Here is a 19,697-nt window from a genome sequence, read left to right as displayed (position 1 = left end):
CCCCTCTGTATGTGTGTGTGTGTGTTGCATGTGTGTGTGTGTGCGCGTGTGTGTAGGTGCACACACATATATACATACCTACATACATATGGGTAGTGATTGTGTAAGATAATGAGAGGGCCAGTACTACATGAGAAAGCTGCCAATTAGTCCTTGGCAGGGGTTGGGGGTGTATGTTTTTACTGTTTGAAATTCTGCCAAGTTCTAGAACATCAGAGACAATTACACAGGAAGAGATTCCTTTAAAATCAGAAATCCAAGGAGACACTTCTTAGAGCCATCACAATAGGTCAGTGGGTTAAGGGCACTTTCTGTCAAGCCTGAATCCTATCCCTCTAACCTACATGAAGGAAGGCAAGAACCCGGACTCCTACAACTTGACCTCTGACCTCCACCCTGTGTCATGGTACACATGTACCTTGAGGTATGAGAACACATACACAAATAATAACTTTTTTTTTAAAAAATCTGTTTGTGTGTATGCATGTATGGGTGTGACCAAGGGGGAGGTGGAGGCAATATCAAATTCAGGGTAGGGAACTAGACCCACCCAACACCCTGGTTAGACTCATGCAGGGATCTATGCGTGTTTAACTGTCTTTAAAAACACCCCCTAATGCCTCTCCCAAAAGCATATCAGGGAGCCTGGCACTCAAATCTACAGTGGAGCACTGGGGAACTCGCTCTGTTGGTAAAGTGCGTGCTGAGCAAGCATGAAGACCTGAGTTTGCTCCCCTAAACCCTCGTTAAAAAGCCAGGGATGGGGCTGGCAAGATGGCTTAGTGGGTAAGAGCACTGACTGCTCTTCTGAAGGTCCTGAGTTCAAATCCCAGCAACCACATGGTGGCTCACAACCACCTGTAATGAGATCTAATGCTCTCTGACGCTTTCTTCTCGTGTGTCTGAAGTCAGTTACAGTGTACCTATGTATAATAATAAATCCCTAAAAACAAACAAACAAACAAAAAGCTAGGGATGGTGACCCATGCCTTCAGTCCTATTGCTAGAGAGTCAGACAGATCTGTGAGGGCTCGCCAGACAGACAGACCAGCTGAACTAACTGGTGCTCTCTAAGCTAACGAGAGGCTCTGTCTTAAAAAAAGAACAAGGTAGACAATACCCAGGCACAACACAAACACACGTACATGCTATTTCAGAGTCTACAAGGGTCCCAATCAGAGCTGTATAAATATCTGCCTTAAAGCTGATGAAACCACTAAAAGTACCACAGGGCAATCTTCCAAGCCTGGAGATGTTGAAAATTTTTTATCAACTTGTTATTTCCACCTTTAGTTTATCTGTTCTCAACATAAATAAATGATATTGTGAGCTGGCAGAAAGGCACTGTCTGGTGTAAGGTGTTCCCAGATTTGAAGTGGAAGAGGCAGACCTGGAGCCTATAGGCTCAGTCGACCATAAGTAATCATTTCATCTCACTAACCCTACTCCCTCTTTCAACACGGGAAAAACAATGATAGCTAATCAGCAGGCTTGTAGGGGTCCAAGATGTCAGTGAGAAGCAGCAGGCTATTCCTAAGGAATTAAGAACTCTGGGATTTACAGTCTGTTGACACCCTAGTGTACCATGCAGTTTCTTTATATGCAAAATGCAGAAGTAATGGGGCAACTTTATAGAGATGCTATGGAACTTAAAGCTGACTGTGTGGGAGACATGCCTGCTCAGTGTTAGGGAGGTCCTTTGCTAAGTTGTATCGCACTGTACAAAAGCCTGCATTTAATTTGTGGTCATTTCTTTTCTGCCAGCATTGACACCTGAAATTCTGAAGTACCAATTAGTGAATCCTTTAAAAAAAAATTTGTCCCGTGCCCAATTCCAGTCAGAAGCAGCAGCCTTATACACTGCTGGGTACAACTTCTGTCTTCTTAGTGCATCAGAAAGGACATGGGTATGTGAAATAACCTATGGGTCTTCCTTCATTGAAATAATGTTCTAATAAGTTTTGGTCACCTCTGTATCAAGCTTGTGGTTCTGGCTTAGCCTGCCCAGCTAAGATGGTATTTGTTCCTTGGCTTTTTGAGACAGGGTTTCTCTGTATAGCCCAGGCTGTCCTGGAACTCACAATGTAGACCAGGCTGTCCTCAAACTCAGAAATCTGCCTGCCTCTGCCTCCCAAGTGCTAGGATTAAAGGCATGCATCACTACTGCCTGGCTCTTGGACATTTATATGAACTAAATGCTGCTTGGAAATTCACCTTGCTCCAATCAATGACAAATTTCCGTACAGTCCTCCAATGGGGTGCAAGGTGGAGTTTCTAAGTTGAAATACAAATAAAGGGATCTGAAAGTCTCTTTTCTGGGAACTTTTTGAAAAGATTCATTTATTTTTATTACATGTGTGTGATAGTTTTACCTGAATGTGTGTGTGTGTGTGTGTGTGTGTGTGTGTGTGTGTGTGTGCACTACATGCATGCAGTGCCTGTGGAAGACAGAAGAAGACGTCATATCCCCAGGTACCGGAGTTAACAGACAGTTGGGAGTTACCTTGTGGGTGCTGGAAACTGGCCCTGGGTCCTTCGGAAGAGCAGTAAGTGCTCTTAAACAGTGAGTCATGTGTCCAGACCCTCTTCTTTGGAAACTTTTAGGTTGAAGGAGAGAAGCGTGCACATCACACACCACCTGTATTGCTGAATTTTCACAAAGCAAACACATTTCAGTTCTCCCTGGTGTTTCCAATGGTCAGAAGGTTCTAAAATAACCATGTATTTCATCATTTGGGGGGATTAAAAAAGACTATAATTAATTGGGGGGGGGGAGTTAGTAGGTGAGAATTTCCCGAACAAGATAGCAAGCAACTGCCTTTCGAGCTGCAAATATGATTTTGAATTATCAAATGGAGATAAGCAAAATGATTGGCTGGACCCAGATCGCCAAAATCACATCACCATCCACCCGCCGCTTGATATATGATCTCGACAATTTACTTCAAGGACTTCAGTCCTCATTTGTTAACCGGGTGATAATAATAGGATTGTTGTTAGGATTAAATGAAGTAACACTCATATGGACTTGGATGAGCCTGCCACTTAAGCTCTCGATAAAAGTAAATCATTATCCTTTTAGGATGGTGCCCCTGGGGACAATAGGAAGAGTTATGGAGATCTCAAGAATTCTTTTAGGAAAAAAAAAAAAAGATTTTTTTTTTTTTTTTTTTTTTTTTTGTCTAGCAGAAAAGCTGGATCAGAGCGGCTCAGGGGCGTTATCACAGAGCTCCAGGACTCACAGCAGCAAGGCTGGCAGGTCTGTGGTCAAGACTAGAGAATGAGAGCAAGGCTCCTATCTGGGGGTGGCAGCCAGGTTGATGAACCGTGTAGCTGTGAAGATAGCGCAGCTCTGAAGAGAAAGCCACAGGGGTGTGCCTGGCATCCAAACACGACATGACCTGATTTGCTCAGAGACCGGAGGACAGCCTGAGCAATTTGACATGGATAGAGAGAGAGCAGTGAGAGACTCCGCAACCACAGAATCAGAATCCACAGGGTCAGAGTCTTCAAAGGCCTGTGCCCAAAATCATAGGACCCTTCAGGACTTTATCCAGAATCTAGTGACCATCGCACTGTGCAGCTTATTAGAAACCTTGGGCCTTTAAACTCAGCATTCCTTCACACGGAAATAAGCTATATTTTGTACTTGGACCAACTCGGAATGCTATATGAGAGAAGAAACATTACTACTCCAGGGATGGAACACCATCCTAGCATGGGTAAGGCCTTGGCAGGATGTGTGTGCAGAGGAATCTCCCCCCTGAATGATAGAATCAAGCAGCACCCCCAAATCCAGCCAGGATCCTGACTGATGTCAACTGCATTATTAAATTTGTCTTCTTTCCTAGTCACTATGTCACAGTTGCTCCTCATTCTGGGGGCACAATCTCTCCTTGACTAGCTGCAGGAGATGCATAAGAACACAGCAGGGGGACTAGAGAGATGGCTCAGCGGTTAAGAGCACTAGCTGATCTTCCAGAGGTCCTGAGTTCAATTCCCAGCAACCACAGGGTGACTCTCAACCATGTATAATGGGATCCGATGCTCGCTTCTGGTGTGTCTGAAGAGAGTGACAGTGTACTCCTATACATAAAATAAATAAATAGATATTTTTTAAATAAATAAAGAAAAGAAAGAATCCAGCAGGATTACTACAGTAAGTGTAGCCTGCTTATGATGGCTAAACTTGGTCATCAACTTGGCACATGTGAGAGGAAAGACCCACCCCCACCCCCACCCAAGGACTTGCTCCCATCTAATTGGCCCATAGGCATGTCTGTGAGGCATTTTCTTGATTGTCAATTGATGTAGAAACGGCCTAGTCCACTGTGGCTTGTGCCATCCCAAAGCATGTAGGCCTGGGCTATATAAGAAAGGGGAAGCCAGGGGACCTAAACCAGTAAACAGCCACTTTTCATCACAGTATTTCTCAACCTGTGGCTTGTGACTCCTCCGAGGGTCAAATGACTCGCTCACAGGGGTCCCATATCAGATATTTGCATTGCAATTCATATCGGTAGCAAGACTGGGTATGAAGTAGCCTTGAAAATAATTTTATGGTTGGGGGGTCACCACAACATGAGGAACTGTATTAAAGGGTCGCATTAGGTAAGTTGAAAATTACTACTCTATTGTCTCTGCTTTAATCTCTTCTGCTTTAATCTCTTGCCTTGACTTCCCTCAAAGATGGACTATAACCTGTAAACTAAAATAAACCCTTTCTTCCCCACGTTGCTTCTGGTCATGGTGTTTAAATCACAGCAACAGAGAAGCAAACTAGAAAACTAGTGTTCCCCTAACTTGGACATGATGGCACAAACCTTCTTCATCCCAGCACTCAGTTGGCAGAAGCAGGTGGATCTCTGAGTTTAAAGCCAGCCTGGTCTACAAAGTAAGTCCCAGGACAGCCAGGGCTGTTACATAGAGAAACTCTGTCTCAACAAAACAAAACAAACAAACAAACAAACAGACAGACAATCCAGGGATGGCTTTTCTGTGGCCCATAGGTTTCCCAGAGCCTGAACTTGAACTTGAACTCAGAGTCCCTCTCAGCATAGCCTGTATATCAGATAATTTTGGTTTTGCTTTGTTTGGGCAGAGTCTCACTATGTAGCCTTGGTTGCTCTCAAACTCGACGTATAGAACAGGCTGGCCTTAAACTCACAGAGATCCACAGGCCTCTGACTGCTAGGATTAAAGGTGTACACTGCCACACCTGGTCCCACCCAGCAGTCTTTATCAAGTATTTGGAACGTGCCACAGACCTGGACTCAGCCACTTCTCCAGCACCACCCACTCAACTGTGTCAGGTAGGAAACCGTGCCGGGCTCAGCACCACATACTTGACTTAAGCCCTGGCTAGGTAACAACTGCCTCTCTGTTTAGGAACCTGTTCTCATATTTCTGAGTTCATAACTGATTTATGACCTATAAATATAGTCACATCAACCTCATTGCTGAATAATTTACATACTAAGGTCATGCTCTTTGGATGAACCTGACATTCATTAGTGTTGAAACTAACCAGCCATGGGCATCCAAGCCAGAACCCATGGAAGACCTCTACCCCAAAGTGGGGGAGTAGAAAAGCAGAAAACTCAGATTTGACTTCCTCAGTTAACATCTGGTCAATCTACCTTCTCTATAGCCTCATACTCTCCATCTCTAAAATGGGACCCACAGATGTCAATGCTGGCAGATCCAGAAAAATTATATTAGTCCAGGTGCATGGTAGGAATCCCAGCACTTAGGAGATGTTGACAATGATTTATAGTCCATAGAGTCTCCATCTGTAAAATGGGCATAGTATATTTAATCCTCTTCTGTGGTTGCAACAAACGAGTGAGATAGAATTGGCAAACAAGGCCTGGGCAAGACATTCCACAAGTAAAGCCCTTGCCACAAAAAGTCTGATAACCTGAGTTTGATTCCAGGAGTTCTTGGTAGAAGAAGAGGACCAAATGGCAAATGCCACCCTCTGACCTCTACACAGGCACCCTGACACCCTCACATCACACACGCATGTGCAACAGTAATAAATAAAATAATTTTCCAAAAACTGTAAAAGAGTTTGCAGATGAATGAACTTGAAAGTAGTACCATGATGGAACAAAAGAAAATTAACTAAACTTGAACTCAAGACAACACTGCCTGCATCATTTCTACATCTGGGCTAGCAGACAAAACACCAAACAAGAAGCAGCAAAGGGGCATGGGGCCAAGCACTGCGATGGGAGACCCGGAGATGGCACCAGGAACTGAGGAACTGAGACAGTGTTCTGTTCAAATACACTGAGAGTAAGAACAGAAAGATAAGAGGTATTTCCCAACAGCCACCGGGGGACGGACCTTCCACTCCCTGAAGGAGTGAAGGTAGATGTTTGTTGCAAACAGTGTGATGTGGCAGCCACAGACACTTCCCTTGAACACTAGCTCCTCAATTAGCACAAGAACAAACTTACTACTTTTCCAAGCACACGGTGGCGTCAAGATTTATCTCACAGAAGAAACACTCACTTCCATTGTAATCTGGGTGAACCCTGGACTCCATTTGACAAATGTCAGGGGAGTGACTGGAGCAGACCTGTTTCTCCAGGAAATGCTTCCACCTAGGCTTTGTGACTAACAGTGCCTAGAGACAGCTCATTTTATCCTCCAAAGTCCTCGACTCAGCAATTTAGGCAAAACCCCAAAGATCACAGAATAAAACCTCCGGAGACTATGGCAACATTAACGCGGTACTTTCCCGTTCGGATGGCACTGAAACCTAAGTCAATTTACAGAGCGTTTGTTTTAAAAGAAGGCTTTGCAAGAGTAAAAGTGAGAAGCATGAAAAACCCAAGCAACTTGTAACAGTAGCCTCGTTCCTTTCTTATTCATTTATTTATTTTTGCTTGGGTTTTGTTGGTTTGCTTACTTGTTTTGTTCTTCTTGTTGTTGAGACAGGGTCTCTAACTTTGGCTAGCGTAGGGCTCACTGTGTAAATCAGGCTGGCCTTGAACTCATAGATTAGCCTGCCTCCATCTCCCCAGTGCTAGGATTAAAGTGGTGCACCATAGATCCCAGTGAGGTTGCTTTTGTTGTTGTTTGGTTTGGTTTTGAGACTCCATCTCATGTAGCCCATGCTGGCCCCAAAGCTGATTACAGCTGAGGAGAATGACCTAGAACCCCTGGTCCTCTTGTCCCACCATGCCTGGTGATCTATCTTTAAAACTAAACTCTTAGGCTGGTGAGGCTCCAAGGGTGAAGGCACTTGCTGCCAACCCCTGAGTTTGAGCCCCAGAACTCAAAAGGCAGAGGTAGGGAACTGGCTTTCTCCCACAACTTGTCCCTTGTCCTCCACAGATGTGCCCAGAATGCACATGCGTATGTTCGCACAGACCCCAAATAAATAAATAAATAATCTAATAAGCACATCTACTAAATAAATAAACTAGAGCAGAATGGTGCTCAGTGATATAGCACATGCTTAGTGTGTGAAAAGGCCTAGGGTTTGAGCCCCCAAACATTTTAAGATAAACAAATAAATGGCTCTCTAAGAGAAAGTGGTTTACATAAGAAGTAAGTCATTGTGGTCCATTTTCAGTTAGGAGATGCATTTAGAGCATCAGTGAGTACAAGTCAAGGAGGAGGAGGAGGAGGCACTGGGCACCTGTCTTCCCCAGTTAGGACAGGTGCCTGCTTGCCTGGATACATTTTAGTTTATCTTAGCATTGAAAAGTTACAATCTGCTACAGGCTGACCTCAGGCAATCAGAAAAGGGGAGGAGCTCACAGCCTCAGAAGGAAGGATGGGTTCTTCTTCTTAATTCCAACCATTGTTCTTTCTTTTTAACTTATTTATTTTTATTTATATGAGTACACTGCAGCTGTCTTCAGACACACCAGAAGAGGGCATCAGATCCCATTACAGATGGTTGTGAGCCATCATTGTGCTTGCTAGGAATTGAACTCAGGACTTCTAGAAGAGCAGTCAGTGCTGTGCTTTTAACTGCTGAGCCATCTCTCCAGTCCCCGGATGGGATTATTCTAGACAAGTAGGAAAGACTGTACTTACCTGAAGAACTCATCCAACAAGAAAATCGGGAGGCAGGGGAATTCCATGGAAATATCAATGCCACTGTTTTGTGCCAAATCAGCCATGCTACCCTTTATTCAGCCTGATGCCCAGCTTCTGTACACAGAAGCACACACACACACACACACACACACACACACACACACACACACACACACACGGATCAGCAAGATGGTCAGACTACTGGTAAAGGGGCTTGCCACCAAGCCTGAAGTCCTGAGGCCACAGGAACTCACGTGGTGGTAGTAGAGAACCAACTCCTGCAGGTTGTCCTCTAACCTCCACACTTGTTCTGTGGAGTGTGTGCTCCTTACAGACATACAGATAAAATGTAATTATTTTAAAAGTCTAATATCTTACAGTAGAGTTTTATTTTTATTTTGCCAAACTTAGAATTTCAGAGAAATGTTGGCCTTATCCTTGATATTTTTACCAGTTGCAAACATTCTCAAGGCTTTCTGTCTTCAATGTTCTGCCCTGGAAGGAGCCTTTTGCTTTCCTTTTCCTTTTTCAGAGTTATTTGTGTGTGTGTGTGTGTGTGTGTGTGTGTGTGTGTGTGTGTGTGTTCCCTGCATGTATGTCTGTGTATCATGTGTATAGTGCCTGCAGAGGCCAGAAAAAGCCATGGGATCCCCTGGGACTGGGGTTACAGATATTGTAAGCTGCCGCGTGCATTCTGGGATTTGAACCCAGATCCTCTGGAAGAGCAGCTAGTGCTCTTAACTGCTGAACCATGTCTCCAGTCCAGCATTGATTTTTGACATGTGAGCCTTCAGTGTCTGTGAATCCAAGTCCCAGTGCTTTTAGTAGCTCACTGGTCAGCTGGAAAAAAAAAAGTCACTGATTCAAGAAGCTTTGGGCTTTCCATCTTATAAAAGTTGAATTTAATTTTTGAGAAAGGGTCCCACTATGCTGGCTGGTCTGGATTCATGATGTTAGACAAGGCTAGCCTTGAACTTACAGAGATCCTCCTGCTTCTGCCTCCCACGTGCTGGAATCAGAGGCATGAGCTACCACGTGTGTTTTTATTTTATTTTTTAACTTGTGTTGTGTGTGTTTGCCTGCATGTGTGTACCTGTGTGGATGCTTGGTGCATGCAGAAGCCAGAAGGTGACATTGGCTCTCCCAAGAGAGGAGTTAAAAATGGTTGTGAGCTGCCACGTGGATGGTGGGAATCGAACCCTGTCCCGTGGAAGAACTCTTACCTACTGAGTCATCTCTCCAACGTCCCTTTCCTCTGATTTTCATCTTTAAATTCCATGTTCTGTCATGCCAGAATAATCAGTGGATATAAAAGCAGGGATCCCAAAAGCATTCCTAATGACTATTTTTCCCATGAAGATGTAGTGTTAATAATTAACAGGAAAGAAATAATCACTTCCACTTAATAAGCATCTGGCCCAAATGTTTTGCACACATTCAAAATTTCATAGATAAGGAAGGTGAGGTGTAGAAGGGTCTAGTAATTGTCCAAGGCTACATAAATAGAGAATGACAAACCTGGAATTAGGGTTAGGGTTAGGGTTAGGGTTAGGGTTAGGGTTAGGGTTAGGGTTAGGGTTAGGGTTAGGGTTACTAACCAATGGCTACTGAGATTCAGGTTCGGCTCATGCCTGAGAATTCTCCTAAGGCCTCTGATGGGCTAGCACCAGGCTGAGAAGGACCAGGAAAGTCTTTGAGAATGGATGACTCCTGAGGCGAGGGACTCCAGAGAAAAGCAACTCTCTCCCTCTGTGACATAAAGAGAAGTCAGGGTCTACCCTATAGACCAGTGGTTCTCAGCCTACCTAATTCTGCAACTCTTGGTTACAGCGGTGACTCTAACCATAAAATTATTATCGTTGCTGCTCCATAACTGTAATTTTGCTACCGTTATGAATCATAATGAAAATATTATTGGAGGCAGGGGTTCGTGCCCCACAGGTTGAGAACCTCTGCTATAGAGGGAGTTGTTTGGTACTGTGGGTTGTGTGGGGCTAGAGTTGGGAGTGCCTGAGCTCAAATATTTTCATTAAGGGGCCATGGCTAACAACCCTGGCAGAAGTGGGGTGGTATTTTAAGGAAAGACACCTGTGCCCCTCCCAGTAGCTATCAGACTACTGGGGGAAAATGAACACATTCCACCCTACATACACACACACACACACACACACACACACACACACACACACACCTCTATTGGAATTTCCCCAGGAGTCTCATGAGGGGAGAAGTAGAAGGTTGGAGCCCTGCTACCAGCCAGATGGGGAGCTTGTCTCACATGAATAAAATTTCCCAGTTGTCAGACTGTGTTGGAAAAGAGATTGGAAATAATACCTAACACGGGTGCTGGGAATTGAACCTGGGTCCTCTGGAAGAGCGGTGCCATCACTCCAGTCTAGGAGTGCTTACTCTTGAAAACCTCTAGCCCTCTGTTTAAACCTAAACTTTAACGTCAAGACTGAAACGTGAAGCTGAGCTTAGGGAGGGGTCATTGAACGTTATCTCTTCTGTTTCCTGCTAAATAAATCTCCTTTCCCTGGTTTTCACGTTCCTTATGTCTTTAATTGGCCCATTAAGGATGAGTGGTCCAGCTTTATGTTAGGGCTGCCGGGGCTTGAACAGCTGTAAGAACACTCACTCCTACAGTAGCTCAGCTCTGTTTCACCTCCTTTTCCCGGTGTGAAACAGGGATGGGATGGGACTCAAACCAGGAATAAGATTTCCTCAGCACTGTCTTGGATTATGATTGGAAGCAGCTCACAGTTTCCAGTATATAATGCTTTGCTCCCTTGGGATTGGTTAACTTTGAATGTGTGTGTGTGTGTGTGTGTGTGTGTGTGTGTGTGTGTGTGTGTGTGTATGTGTGTGTATGTATGTGTGTGTATATATGTATGTGTGTGTATGTGTGTGTATGTGTGTATGTATGTGTGTGTATGTACGTATGTGTGTATGTGTGTATGTATGTGTGTATGTGTGTGTATGTATGTGTGTATGTGTGTATGTGTGTGTATGTATGTATTGTGTATGTGTGTGTATGTATGTATGTATGTGTGTATGTGTGTGTATGTATGTATGTGTGTGTATGTGTGTGTATGTATGTGTTTATGTGTGTGTGTATGTGTGTATGTGTGTGTATGTGTGTGTATGTGTGTGTATGTATGTATTGTGTATGTGTGTGTATGTATGTATGTATGTGTGTATGTGTGTGTATGTATGTATGTGTGTGTATGTGTGTGTATGTATGTGTTTATGTGTGTGTGTATGTGTGTATGTGTGTGTATGTGTGTGTATGTGTGTGTATGTATGTATTGTGTATGTGTGTGTATGTATGTATGTATGTGTGTATATGTGTGTATATATGTGTGTATATATATATATACATATATATATACATATACATATACATATACATATACACATGCTATGGCACACATGTAGAGATCAAGACAACTTGCTTCCTCATGGCTAGACTTCACAAATGCTTTAAATTTCAAAGACACCTGACACTTCTCAGAGACCCTTTCTTGGTTTCTTTGGATTATGTAGATCATTCTTATAGAGTGGCCTCTAGCTGGCGTTCATAGGAATACATACCTACCCTTCTTGGGCATCTGTAATGATGCATTTATTACTTTGTCTCATCTCCTAAGCTGGAGGACCTCTCTTTACAAATGTCATAGAGAGAAGCTCTACAGAGTACTTTCCAGTGTCTATTCAAATGAAACGTTCTGCTCATAACAGACCTGGATAGTAATGCCTACCAAGCAAAGCCAATGCTACCCACAAGGCCAACGGCATCACTTGGCTTCTCTGAGTGGCAGGATGGGCCCACTTCTTTGCTTCTCCCAGATGAACTTTAAAAGTGCAGGAAACTCCACAGACCACCAAAAGGCACCCACACAAGACCCTGCCACTTAGCCAGAGACTAAGTCCATCCAGAGGGGCCTGGATTAGGCTCCGGTTCACACACTTGTCAAAGGCCAGCTCCACCCAAGGGAAGGGAAAAAATTAAACAGGATCAGCTTTTTATTTCCATGTAAAAAGCACTTGCCTCAGGTTATAAATGTTATTGCATTTGTGTAGCACTTTATGGCTACCCTCTGCTCGCAAGCATCACAGGATCCCAGTGGCAGTACTTTTATAAGCCTTGATCAATAGCTTATTTCTATCGCCTTCAGTCCCAGCTGCCAATCCGTTCTGTATGATGTGGGAGGCCGGCTTCCCTGCTCTCTGGCTGTACATGTTAGGAATGCAAACAGTTGGAGTACAAGTACTCTGTGAAAGAGAGAGAGAGAGAGAGAGAGAGAGAGAGAGAGAGAGAGAGAGAGAGAGAGAGAGAGGAGAGGAGAAGAGAGAGTGAGAGGAGAAGAGAGAGAAGAGAGAGAGAGGAGAGAGAGAGAAGAGAGAGAGACTGTCTAGGAGTAGCACATTTTTGAACAAGGAATGACAAAATGAGGCCGGGCGTGGTGGCACACGCCTGTAGTCTCAGTAGCTTGGGAGGCCGGGCCAGGATTTTGCTTGAGTTCAAGGCCAGCAACCTGGGTGTCAGGAATAACAAATTCCCACTCTGCTGTCTCTCTCTGCCTCTCTCTCTCATTCACTTTCTCTTTCTCAATGATTGGAGACTCAAGGTAATGAGACCAATTTTCTATTAAGTTTCTCTTTGTATTTTGTATATGTTGGGAAGGGAGGTCAAATGTGATATTATATGTCTCAGGAAAGAATCACTCTGTCTCATCTATCCATTCCTCCCAGTCACAGCAGGAGAGGAACCTAGATCGAAGTAGGTACTCAGAAAACATCTGTTGACTTAGTGAATGAACTCTGGTTCTCAGTAAGAAGGCAAGAGAGCCTGTGCTGACGAGGGAACTAAGGACAAAGGCTAGTGCCCCTAGCAGAAACGGGGGTCACAACAGCTACTTGGTTTCTGCTTTGTTTAAGGTTCATAGCCTAGACACTCCAGGAACCACAGAGAAATAGGCCACTAAGTTGAACCAGCTAGTTCTTTCCAGAGAGTAGTCAGTGTAGAAACCCCTTAGAGAAAAATGCCTGGCTTCATTCTGTTCCCCTGACCTCAGAGATCAATTTTAGGATAATCCCCTGTAGAAGAGACCCCCGAGGGAACACCCCAGGGCCCCCAACATTGTGCAACTCAGGGAGGATGCCAAGGTATAGGAAGGCAGCCAGGCCTGCCCTTGCTGGAACCTGCGTCCTTGAGACAGAGCCAAAGCTCTCCCAGCGGCTTGGCGGAGGGATGTTGAGGTGACTTTCTTCTCCCTGCCACTCAGCATCTTTTCCGCGGTCTTCCTCTACCTAGGGAGAATATGCATGAACTCCTTGCTGACAGGGCGGCTCCATAGAAGCTGAAAATTTCTCCCAGAGAGGAAACCCGGTCCCGCGTGGAAAAAAATGCATCTCGTGTGAAAAAGAACATGTAGTTTAGATAGTTGCTAGGAGGGATCAGAGAGGGAGGGTACCTCATGAGAAGGATGTCAGGGTATATGTGGCACCTGGGCAGTGGCCTTCAGAAAGACCTGGGATGGAGCTTGGGAATGCCAGGAGAAATTAGGGAAGTAGCTCCGCTAGTTTGCCTGCTCTCATCTGAGAACTGCCTCCTCTTCCTGCCCTACCCAGGGTTCCCAGCCAGGGGATTGGGTTGGGGGGGGCGGGGTGGGGGAGGATGTGGAAGGAGGGAGCATGAGGTTGGCAGAGGCCCCTTGGCTCAGGACCACACTGCCTGTAGCGCATTATGAATTAATATTTTTAATAAATCCTGTAATTATCCTGCGAACAGAAGATTTTTTGTGGCACAATATTGTTCAACTTTAAAAGCATTAATTTGTTCAATATAAACATTAAAAATATACCATCTTTTTTGTGTAACCTCGGTTTGTTTGGTTTTGTTTTTTGAATGCCTTCAGAGCCTCGTGAAATGGAGCCGGGCTCTATCACCCCAACTAAGAGATGCTTTTTGTAGCTGCCCCAAGTGTCCAGAGGTACTGCAGTCAGCTCTTCTATCCAGTGAGGGGAGTCTGATAGAGACGCTCAACTGCTTGGCTTTGACCTGAGGTTCATCCCAGCAGGGCCAGCTGTGACATGGTAGGCTCTCTTTAAGAAGAAGGGGGAAAGGCTGTTCAGACACCCGCAGACACTTACCATGCTATCCTCCCCCTGGGCTTACCCTGCACAGAAACACTGAGGCTGCGGGGTCAACCAGACCGTTCAGGGGGAACAGAGGAGCCGGAGGATTGCCTGACTGAAGGTGGCCCACCTTGCCGCTCTGCTCAACGGAGGTTCACCACCTGACTTCCCTGAAGCTTGTCTCTGCTACACTGCTCACCTCCTTGATCCTAATTATTTCATTTGTTTGTTTGCTTGTTTGCTTGCTTGCTTATAAATGCTGGCTTTCTTACATGGGAAAACAAAAGACACAGAACAAGAATCAAGATGTCAGCAGATCAACACACATCTTGTAGCCTTCTCAGGATCCTTGCTCAGCTGAAGAGAGCTTGGTCAGTCTCAGGCTTCCCTTTCTTCTCTGCCTCCCATCCCTTCTTCCCTTCCTCCTCTGGTTCCCTCTCTTTTCTTTGCTGCCCCTTCCTCCCTCCATCCTCATCCTTCACTGCTCCTTATCCTTTCTTTTCCTTTGTCTCTCCTTCCCACCCTCTACCCATCCTTCTTTTTCCTTTTTTCCCTTTTTTTTCTTTGCCTTCCTACCCCTGCCCACTCTGCAGTTTGAGGAATTGATCCTTTGTCTCCACACACTAAGTCCTACTCCTTCAATCATTGAGGTCCTCTCCCTCTTCCTCTTTCCATTCCTCTCTCTCTAAGAATAACTTTTTCCTATGTACAAGAACCTTGTGTGGGGGAATGGGTGTAGCTCAGATGGTAGAGTTGTGCCTAGCACGCGCAACTTTCTGGGATCCAATCCCAGCACTACATACATGGGTGTGATGGCTTACACCTGTAATCCTAGCACTTAGAGGGGTGGAGGCAAGGGAATCACAAGTTCAGGGTCATCCTCGATTACATAGGAAGTTTCAGGCCACCCAGAACCTCAAGAGAGCCTGTTTCAAAAGTAATTGGGGGCTGGTGAGATGGCTCAGCGGGTAAGAACACTGACTGCTCTTCCAAAGGTCCTGAGTTCAAATCCCAGCAACCACATGGTGACTCAAAACCATCCGTAAAGAGATCTGACGCCCTCTTCTGGAGTGTCTGAAGACAGCTACAGTGAACTTACATATAATAAATAAAAAAAAAAAAAAAAAAAAAAAGTAATTGGGTGGCCGGTAAAATGGTTCAGTGGATAAAGATACTGTTGCATGACTAAACTCTTCCCAGGAGACACAAAATGTCTACTTACAGGGAGCCCACAACAGACCAAAGTAGGAAGACCACTAAAGTCCAACTTGGACTTTGAGTTTTACTGAAGTTATTTATAGGGATATGTCTGGGGCAGTGGACTGTGCCACCAGGCAGAACACCTGGTAAGGTTGTACAGATTCAGGAACCCTAGCAATTCTCATAATTGAGAACAGTAGGCAGTTAAATTTACTCCTGACCAGGTTCCTGTACTGGAACACGTGACCATGACACCCCATCGAGAGAGCTGTGACAATCAGTCACCACCTTCCACATGCAGATGAGGCATCCCTAACATCTCAGATCAAGTCAATAGAAAGCATCTGGCCCTAGATCCCAACCACCCCCAAATATTTATAAGGTTCTATCTACAATGAATAAAGTGCATAGGTTATTTCACCAAAGATCATCTGAGAGTGCCTGTTTTATTAAGCTGTAACACTCCAAGGGAAGAGTTTTCTCTCCCAAAGCTTTCCTGCTACCTGCTCCAGAGTAGCAGTGGCCTTGGCCTCAGAAAAGGCCTGGCAGCCCACTGGCTGGCAAATATAGGTGAGTGGTTTCTTTCTTTTTTTTTAAATGTCTTTATTTATTTATTATATGTAAGTACACTGTGGCTGTACAGAGAGGGCACCAGATCTCACTGCGGATGGTTGTGAGCCACCATGTGGTTGTGGGATTTGAACTCGGGACCTTCGGAAGAGCAGTCAGTGCTCTTAACTGCTGAGCCATCTCTCCAGCCACGGGTGAGTGGTTTCTTACAGGGGCAAAAGTGACTCAAAGACAGCGGCATCATCAAAGCCCATCCCAGCACTGGTGACAGCTCACAAAGCTGGGAACTTGGAGCACAAGACTCAGCTTACAGAAAGCTCAACAGGTTGGAGAATGTCCTTTTAAGGTGCCATAGTTGATCTCTCTTCCAGACAGCTGGGTGGGTTTCCACTTCTTCCAGGAAGCTCAGCTACTTCTTTGGTCTTCTTTGATACTCAGCTTCCTTTCATCTAAGAGGGAAGCTCAGCCTTCATCGATTACTCTGGCCTGGGTGGGGCTAGTGAATCTGACCAATTTCAGGGACTTCCTGAAACTCTTTAGTTGTTTGCCTTCCTGCTTAAGGAGTTTTCCAGAAGGATGAAATGTTTCAGTCTAGAAAGAAACTGTTACAAATTCATGTTGCCAAATCTGCCCACCTGTCTCCAGAACCCACATAGTTTAAGTATAGAACCAACTCCCAAAAGTGGTCTTCTGACCTCCATGTTCATGTGTCCATATTTGAACACACACACACACACACACACACACACACACACACACACACATAAATACACAAAAATAATTGTTTTGGCCGGGTGTGGTGGCGCACGCGTTTAATCCCAGCACTTGGGAGGCAGAGGCAGGCAGATTTCTGAGTTCAAGGCCAGCCTGGTCTACAAAGTGAATTCCAGGACAGCCAGGGCTACACAGAGAAACCCTGTCTCGAAAAACCAACAACAACAACAAGATTTGTTTTGGGTTTTTTGTTTGTTTTTTTGTTTTTCAAGACAGGGTTTTTCTGTGTAATGGCTTTGGCTGTCCTGGATTTGCTTTGTAGTCTGGATTTGTAGTCTGGGATGGCCTTAAACTCACAGAGATTTCACTGCCTTTGCCTCCGAAGCACTGGGAATAAAGACACGCACCATGAGGCCCAGCCTTGATCTTAAAATTTTAAGTTTTTCAAACAATTATAACCAATAAAATAAAAATCATTCAAATTCCCACCATGTTCTCCCCATAAGATAGCTACTGCTTGTATTTTCATTTAATTAATTTAGTAACATTAGAAAATTAATTTTTATTTTATTTATTTATTTATTTATTTATTTATTTATTTATTTTGGTTTTTCGAGACAGGGTTTCTCTGTATAGCTCTGGCTGTCCTGGAACTCACTCTGTAGACCAGGCTGGCCTCGAACTCATAAATCCACCTGCCTCTGCCTCCCGAGTGCTGGGATTAAAGGTGTGCGCCACCTCGCCCTGTGAAAATTAATTTTTATATTAACTCCTGTTTATATGTTAAATTTGCAGGCAGCTTCCAATAAAATTATCCCTCCATAAGGAAAATAATAAGCCCTATTAAAATAATGGCTGACATCCTAGGTTTTCTTAGGTTTTCTTTTTTATACAATATATTTTAATTACATTCTTTTGTTGTTGTTTGTTTTTTGTTTTTCGAGACAGGGTTTCTCTGTGTAGCCCTGGCTGTCCTGGAACTCACTTTGTAGACCAGGCTGGCCTTGAACTCAGAAATCTGCCTGCCTCTGCCTCCCAAATGCTGGGATTAAAAGCATGTGCCACCATGCCCGGCGCTTTTAATTACATTCTTTCTCTTCCCCCAGCTCCTCTCAATCTCCCTATCTACCCAAATTCTTCCTCTCTCAATAAAATAAAAGAAACAAGAAAAACAACCTAAAACAGAAACCCAAGCAGGCAAGTTTAAAAAAAACCAACCAACCAAACAAACAAATGAAAAACAAAAAACAAACAAACAAAAAAAAACGGAAGTAAAACACACAAAACCCCAGGGAGCCCGTTTTTAATGTAGTGACAGTCACATGCTTCTTTCACAAAGCTCTATAATGTTCTGGAGACCTTTACTTTACTTTCAAATGCAAACAGCAGACACACAGAAAAATACGTAGTGCCCCATAATCTCACTTCCTAAAGATAAACTATATTATTTTTAAAAGTCTTTTAAGTTTAGGTGTGTAAACTTGCATGCATTTAACTTTGAACACACCTTTGTAACCTGCCCTTCCCCATTTATGATACTTATGAGTATCTTTTCACATCAGTACATATATGCTGCCCTTTCTAACTGCTACATACAATTCCATTTGATTCCTTTGAATTAATGTTCTGTAATTCTCTTGAGCAGTATGGTTGGAAACTGATTCCAATTTTTCTCTACTTTCCTAACTTCTCACTGTTGTAAAGAATGACAATAAATATCACGATGTATATCTCTGTCACTTATCTCATTGTTCCTTTAGAAAAAAAAAGGTCCTAAAAGGAAAATTGCTGACAAAACACAACTTAATTCTTTGGTTTTAATCAGATCATGGTGTGTTGTTTATTTATTAGCCAAGCTGGCCTTATATACAGGGTCACACCTTGTCAATAAATTTCCATGTGACTTAAGACAATATTACCAATGGCTTTTCCCAAGCCCCAAATCCTTGAAATATATATTCTGTTATCAACTTCTAGAACATTTCTGGTTGGTTTGTTAGTTTCCGATCTTGATGAACTTTCTGGAATTTACTTGCACTGTGGTATAAGGATATTCAGTGATACTCATAACTTTTATGAAGTCATCAATACTCTCCCCACTAGTGTGAAATATCTTCTTCATTATTCGTGAGTCTCTGTATTCGGGAACCCACCTCCATTGATCTGTCTCTTCCTGCTCCAGCAACATAATGTTTTAGTTACTACAGTTCTATGTCATCAGGAACAAGTCATCTGTTTTCATTATTCTCTTGGCTGCTCCATTTGGTAAATACTACAATTAGCTCTATCAGTGAGTATATGCACTCGCTCACACACACACACACACACACACACACACACACACACACACACACACACAACCTCATATTAAAATTGTACATTAATTTCAGAAGAACACACATCTTTTTTTAATATTTATTTATTTATTATATGTAAGTACACTGTAGTGTGTCTTCAGACACTCCAGAAGAGAGCATCAGATTTCGTTATGGATGGTTGTGAGCCACCATGTGGTTGCTGGGATTTGAATTCAGGACCTTTGGAAGAGCAGTCGGCACTCTTAACCACTGAGCCAGCTCACCAGCCCCTAAGAACACACATCTTTTCCAAAAATTTAGTCTTTCTTTTCAGGATTCTGGCAGCTGTCCCTCCATTTTCAGATCTTCTTTTATGCCTTCTAGCATAAAGAATCCTCATAAATATCTTATGCAGTTGTGTTACATTTATTTGTAAATACTTTAACATTTTTTATTGTAGTGTGTGTGTGTGTCTGAATGTGTGGACGGACGTATGCAGGTGCATGTTGCTGCACATGCAAAGGTTAGAGGACAACCTAAAGAGTTCTCTCCTTCCATCCTGTGGCCTCTAGGGATGAAGACAGGTCCCCAGATATGGCAGCATGCACCCTCTCCCACTGAGTCATCCCACCAGCCCAGAGTTATGATATTTTTACCCTTAGAAGAATTAGATTATAACATTTTGAAAGTCTACAGTGAATTAAGCAATATCTA

The 19,697-nt window shown here is 43.8% G+C and overlaps 1 long non-coding RNA gene across 1 annotated transcript; it reads left to right on the top strand.

The window, feature by feature from the left end:
• The first annotated feature begins 264 nt into the window (after positions 1-264).
• On the top strand, positions 265-14,411 carry Gm39877. Its single transcript, XR_866536.1, has 3 exons — positions 265-424; positions 13,983-14,160; positions 14,252-14,411. It is a non-coding gene; the product is annotated as a predicted gene, 39877 (long non-coding RNA).
• The last annotated feature ends 5,286 nt before the right edge of the window (positions 14,412-19,697 follow it).

This window comes from Mus musculus, chromosome 2 (genome assembly GCF_000001635.26).
Source record: "Mus musculus strain C57BL/6J chromosome 2, GRCm38.p6 C57BL/6J".
Taxonomy (NCBI): domain Eukaryota; kingdom Metazoa; phylum Chordata; class Mammalia; order Rodentia; family Muridae; genus Mus; species Mus musculus.
Note: the sequence above shows the minus strand (reverse complement) of the source record. Positions and strands in the feature narration are given on the sequence as shown.